The sequence below is a fragment of the Oncorhynchus keta genome, unplaced genomic scaffold (genome assembly GCF_023373465.1).
Source record: "Oncorhynchus keta strain PuntledgeMale-10-30-2019 unplaced genomic scaffold, Oket_V2 Un_contig_27245_pilon_pilon, whole genome shotgun sequence".
NCBI lineage: Eukaryota > Metazoa > Chordata > Actinopteri > Salmoniformes > Salmonidae > Oncorhynchus > Oncorhynchus keta.
The window spans coordinates 42,501-48,800 of NW_026285413.1; the positions used below are offsets into that span (position 1 = coordinate 42,501).

The 6,300-nt window shown below is 42.2% G+C and overlaps 1 long non-coding RNA gene across 40 annotated transcripts in view; it reads left to right on the plus strand.

The window, feature by feature from the left end:
* The window catches only part of LOC127922818 (uncharacterized), a 5,863-nt gene extending 692 nt beyond the window's left edge, over positions 1-5,171 (plus strand). The window contains exons 1-4 of one of the 40 annotated variants that reach the window (XR_008112429.1): positions 171-198; positions 2,122-2,185; positions 4,293-4,321; positions 5,022-5,171. This is a non-coding gene — a long non-coding RNA (uncharacterized LOC127922818). Of the gene's footprint in view, positions 1-170; positions 199-2,121; positions 2,186-3,323; positions 3,388-3,480; positions 3,545-3,576; positions 3,641-4,292; positions 4,322-4,440; positions 4,475-4,594; positions 4,658-5,021 lie in introns of those variants that run through there. The other 39 variants (XR_008112428.1, XR_008112427.1, XR_008112430.1 and 36 more) reach the window with 39 other exon arrangements.
* The last annotated feature ends 1,129 nt before the right edge of the window (positions 5,172-6,300 follow it).

Genomic DNA, 6,300 nt, shown 5'->3' on the forward strand with positions numbered 1-6,300 from the left:
TGGTGTTGAATAAAGGTGTGTTTGGTTCATGGTGTTGAATAAAGGTGTGTTTGGTTCATGGTGGTGTTGAATAAAGGTGTGTTTGGTTCATGGTGGTGTTGAATAAAGGTGTGATTGGTTCATGGTGGTGAATAAAGGTGTGTTTGGTTCATGGTGTTGAATAAAGGTGTGTTTGGTTCATGGTGGTGGTGAATAAAGGTGTGTTTGGTTCATGGTGGTGTTGAATAAAGGTGTGTTTGGTTCATGGTGGTGAATAAAGGTGTGTTTGGTTCATGGTGTTGAATAAAGGTGTGATTGGTTCATGGTGGTGGTGAATAAAGGTGTGTTTGGTTCATGGTGTTGAATAAAGGTGTGTTTGGTTCATGGTGGTGAATAAAGGTGTGTTTGGTTCATGGTGTGAATAAAGGTGTGTTTGGTTCATGGTGGTGTTGAATAAAGGTGTGTTTGGTTCATGGTGGTGTTGAATAAAGGTGTGTTTGGTTCATGGTGGTGAATAAAGGTGTGTTTGGTTCATGGTGGTGTTGAATAAAGGTGCGATTGGTTCATGGTGTTGAATAAAGGTGTGTTTGGTTCATGGTGTTGAATAAAGGTGTGTTTGGTTCATGGTGAATAAAGGTGTGTTTGGTTCATGGTGGTGTTGAATAAAGGTGTGTTTGGTTCATGGTGGTGAATAAAGGTGTGTTTGGTTCATGGTGGTGTTGAATAAAGGTGTGTTTGGTTCATGGTGGTGAATAAAGGTGTGTTTGGTTCATGGTGGTGTTGAATAAAGGTGTGTTTGGTTCATGGTGGTGAATAAAGGTGTGTTTGGTTCATGGTGGTGAATAAAGGTGTGTTTGTTTGGTTCATGGTGTTGAATAAAGGTGTGTTTGGTTCATGGTGTTGAATAAAGGTGTGTTTGGTTCATGGTGGTGTTGAATAAAGGTGTGTTTGGTTCATGGTGTGTGAATAAAGGTGTGTTTGGTTCATGGTTGTTGAATGGTGTGTTTGGTTCATGGTGTTGAATAAAGGTGTGTTTGGTTCATGGTGTTGAATAAAGGTGTGTTTGGTTCATGGTGGTGTTGAATAAAGGTGTGTTTGGTTCATGGTTTGGTTCATGGTTGAATAAAGGTGTGTTTGGTTCATGGTGGTGAATAAAGGTGTGTTTGGTTCATAAAGGTGTTTGTGAATTGGTTCATGGTGTGATTGGTTCATGGTGTTGTTGAATAAAGGTGTGTTTGGTTCATGGTGTTGAATAAAGGTGTGATTGGTTCATGGTGTTTGGTGTGTTTGGTTCATGGTGTTGAATAAAGGTGTGTTTGGTTCATGGTGGTGTTGAATGAATAAAGGTGTGTTTGGTTCATGGTGGTGAATAAAGGTGTGATTGGTTCATGGTGGTGAATAAAGGTGTGTTTGGTGGTGTTGAATAAAGGTGTGTTTGGTTCATGGTGTTGAATAAAGGTGTGTTTGGTTCATGGGTGGTGAATAAAGGTGTGTTTGGTTCATGGTGGTGTTGAATGTGTGATTGGTTCATGGTGGTTGAATAAAGGTGTGTTTGGTTCATGGTGTTGAATAAAGGTGTGTTTGGTTCATGGTGGTGTTGAATAAAGGTGTGTTTGGTTCATGGTGGTGTTGAATAAAGGTGTGTTTGGTTCATGGTGGTGAATAAAGGTGTGATTGGTTCATGGTGGTGTTGAATAAAGGTGTGATTGGTTCATGGTGGTGGTGAATAAAGGTGTGTTTGGTTCATGGTGTTGAATAAAGGTGTGTTTGGTCCATGGTGGTGTTGAATAAAGGTGTGTTTGGTTCATGGTGTTGAATAAAGGTGTTTGGTTCATGGTGGTGAATAAAGGTGGTTTGGTTCATGGTGTTGAATAAAGGTGTGTTTGGTTCATGGTGTTGAATAAAGGTGTGTTTGGTTCATGGTGGTGTTGAATAAAGGTGTGTTTGGTTCATGGTGTTGAATAAAGGTGTGTTTGGTTCATGGTGTTGAATAAAGGTGTGTTTGGTTCATGGTGGTGTTGAATAAAGGTGTGTTTGGTTCATGGTGTGTTGAATAAAGGTGTGTTTGGTTCATGGTGGTGTTGAATAAAGGTGTGTTTGGTGTTGAATAAAGGTGTGTTTGGTTCATGGTGTTGAATAAAGGTGTGTTTGGTTCATGGTGGTGTTGAATAAAGGTGTGTTTGGTTCATGGTGGTGTTGAATAAAGGTGTGTTTGGTTCATGGTGTTGAATAAAGGTGTGTTTGGTTCATGGTGGTGTTGAATAAAGGTGTGTTTGGTTCATGGTGTTGAATAAAGGTGTGTTTGGTTCATGGTGTTGAATAAAGGTGTGTTTGGTTCATGGTGGTGTTGAATAATGGTGTGTTTGGTTCATGGTGTTGAATAAAGGTGTGTTTGGTTCATGGTGGTGAATAATGGTGTGTTTGGTTCATGGTGGTGTTGAATTAAGGTGTGTTTGGTTCATGGTGGTGTTGAATAAAGGTGTGTTTGGTTCATGGTGGTGTTGAATAAAGGTGTGTTTGGTTCATGGTGGTGTTGAATAAAGGTGTGTTTGGTTCATGGTGGTGATGAATAAAGGTGTGTTTGGTTCATGGTGGTGTTGAATAAAGGTGTGTTTGGTTCATGGTGGTGTTGAATAAAGGTGTGTTTGGTTCATGGTGGTGAATAAAGGTGTGTTTGGTTCATGGTGGTGAATAAAGGTGTGTTTGGTTCATGGTGTGTTGAATAAAGGTGTGTTTGGTTCATGGTGGTGTTGAATAAAGGTGTGTTTGGTTCATGGTGGTGTTGAATAAAGGTGTGTTTGGTTCATGGTGGTGTTGAATAAAGGTGTGTTTGGTTCATGGTGGTGTTGAATTAAGGTGTGTTTGGTTCATGGTGTTGAATAAAGGTGTGTTTGGTTCATGGTGGTGTTGAATAATGGTGTGTTTGGTTCATGGTGTTGAATTAAGGTGTGTTTGGTTCATGGTGTTGAATAATGGTGTGTTTGGTTCATGGTGGTGTTGAATAAAGGTGTGATTGGTTCATGGTGGTGAATAAAGGTGTGTTTGGTTCATGGTGGTGTTGAATAATGGTGTGTTTGGTTCATGGTGTTGAATAAAGGTGTGTTTGGTTCATGGTGGTGTTGAATAATGGTGTGTTTGGTTCATGGTGGTGTTGAATTAAGGTGTGTTTGGTTCATGGTGGTGTTGAATAATGGTGTGTTTGGTTCATGGTGGTGTTGAATAAAGGTGTGTTTGGTTCATGGTGTTGAATAAAGGTGTGTTTGGTTCATGGTGTTGAATAAAGGTGTGTTTGGTTCATGGTGGTGTTGAATAAAGGTGTGTTTGGTTCATGGTGGTGAATAAAGGTGTGTTTGGTTCATGGTGGTGTTGAATAAAGGTGTGTTTGGTTCATGGTGGTGTTGAATAAAGGTGTGTTTGGTTCATGGTTTTGTTGAATAAAGGTGTGTTTGGTTCATGGTGGTGTTGAATAAAGGTGTGTTTGGTTCATGGTGGTGAATAAAGGTGTGTTTGGTTCATGGTGGTGTTGAATAAAGGTGTGTTTGGTTCATGGTGGTGTTGAATAAAGGTGTGTTTGGTTCATGGTGGTGTTGAATAAAGGTGTGTTTGGTTCATGGTGGTGTTGAATAAAGGTGTGTTTGGTTCATGGTGGTGTTGAATAAAGGTGTGTTTGGTTCATGGTGTTGAATAAAGGTGTGTTTGGTTCATGGTGTTGAATAAAGGTGTGTTTGGTTCATGGTGGTGTTGAATAAAGGTGTGTTTGGTTCATGGTGTTGAATAAAGGTGTGTTTGGTTCATGGTGTTGAATAAAGGTGTGTTTGGTTCATGGTGGTGAATAAAGGTGTGTTTGGTTCATGGTGTTGAATAAAGGTGTGTTTGGTTCATGGTGGTGGTGAATAAAGGTGTGTTTGGTTCATGGTGTTGAATAAAGGTGTGTTTGGTTCATGGTGGTGGTGAATAAAGGTGTGTTTGGTTCATGGTGTTGAATAAAGGTGTGTTTGGTTCATGGTGTTGAATAAAGGTGTGTTTGGTTCATGGTGGTGAATAAAGGTGTGTTTGGTTCATGGTGTTGAATAAGGTGTGTTTGGTTCATGGTGTTGAATAAAGGTGTGTTTGGTTCATGGTGGTGTTGAATAAAGGTGTGTTTGGTTCATGGTGGTGAATAAAGGTGTGTTTGGTTCATGGTGGTGAATAAAGATGTGTTTGGTTCATGGTGGTGTTGAATAAAGGTGTGTTTGGTTCATGGTGTTGAATAATGGTGTGTTTGGTTCATGGTGTTGAATAAAGGTGTGTTTGGTTCATGGTGATGAATAAAGGTGTGTTTGGTTCATGGTGTAGAATAAAGGTGTGTTTGGTTCATGGTGGTGTAGAATAAAGGTGTGTTTGGTTCATGGTGGTGAATAAAGGTGTGTTTGGTTCATGGTGTTGAGTAAAGGTGTGTTTGGTTCATGGTGTTGAATAAAGGTGTGTTTGGTTCATGGTGTTGAATAAAGGTGTGATTGGTTCATGGTGGTGATGAATAAAGGTGTGTTTGGTTCATGGTGTTTAATAAAGGTGTGTTTGGTTCATGGTGGTGTTGAATAAAGGTGTGTTTGGTTCATGGTGGTGTTGAATAAAGGTGTGTTTGGTTCATGGTGTTGAATAAAGGTGTGTTTGGTTCATGGTGTTGAATAAAGGTGTGTTTGGTTCATGGTGGTGTTGAATAAAGGTGTGTTTGGTTCATGGTGGTGTTGAATAAAGGTGTGTTTGGTTCATGGTGGTGTTGAATAAAGGTGTGGTTGGTTCATGGTGGTGTTGAATAAAGGTGTGTTTGGTTCATGGTGTTGAATAATGGTGTGTTTGGTTCATGGTGTTGAATAAAGGTGTGATTGGTTCATGGTGGTGTTGAATAAAGGTGTGTTTGGTTCATGGTGTTGAATAATGGTGTGTTTGGTTCATGGTGTTGAATTAAGGTGTGATTGGTTCATGGTGGTGTTGAATAAAGGTGTGATTGGTTCATGGTGGTGAATAAAGGTGTGTTTGGTTCATGGTGGTGTTGAATAAAGGTGTGTTTGGTTCATGGTGTTGAATAAAGGTGTGTTTGGTTCATGGTGTTGAATAAAGGTGTGATTGGTTCATGGTGGTGTTGAATAAAGGTGTGTTTATTTCATGGTGTTGAATAAAGGTGTGATTGGTTCATGGTGGTGATGAATAAAGGTGTGTTTGGTTCATGGTGGTGTTGAATAAAGGTGTGATTGGTTCATGGTGGTGTTGAATAAAGGTGTGTTTGGTTCACGGTGTTGAATAATGGCGTGATTGGTTCATGAGGTTCAGCTGTATGGACGGGAATAGTCATGATTTCCGCTAAAACGGAGTTTATTACATTCCCTGACGTCTCTCTGAAAATACAGATCCTCGCCCTGAGCTCGTCTACTTTTATTGTCCAGGGACTGAACATCAGCGAGTAATGTAGTCTGAAGCGGTGGCTGGTGTGTACGCCTTCTGAGTCGTACTAACAGGTCACTCCGGGTACCTCTTCTCTGCCGGTGCGAGGTCTCTGGGATAAGTGGGATACGCCTTGGGGGCGTACTAACAGTTCACTCTGGGTACCTCTTCTCTGCCGGTGCGAGGTCTCTGGGATAAGTGGGATACGCCTTGGGGGCGTACTAACAGTTCACTCTGGGTACCTCTTCTCTGCCGGTGCGAGGTCTCTGGGATAAGTGGGATACGCCTTGGGGGCGTACTAACAGTTCACTCTGGGTACCTCTTCTCTGCCGGTGCGAGGTCTCTGGGATAAGTGGGATACGCCTTGGGGGCGTACTAACAGTTCACTCCGGGTACCTCTTCTCTGCCGGTGGGAGGTCTCTGGGATACGTGGGATACGCCTTGGGGGCGTACTAACAGTTCACTCCGGGTACCTCTTCTCTGCCGGTGGGAGGTCTCTGGGATACGTGGGATTGCCTTGGGGGCTTACTAACAAAGGATCCAATTCAGAAATGTCGTATTTCTGGTGGAAATACAGGGGTTAGGTTCATAACCCTAACCCTAACCCTAACCCACCGCAGCCCTAACCCTAACCCTAACCCTAACCCTAACCCTAACCCACCGCAGCCCTGATAACCCTAACCCTAACCCTAACCCTAACCCACCGCAGCCCTGATAACCCTAACCCTAACCCTAACCCTAACCCACCGCAGCCCTAACCCTAACCCTAACCATAACCCTAACCCTAACCCTAACCCACCGCAGCCCTAACCCTAACCCTAACCCACCGCAGCCCTAACCCTAACCCTAACCCACCGCAGCCCTAACCCTAACCTAACCTAACCCTAACCCACCGCAGCC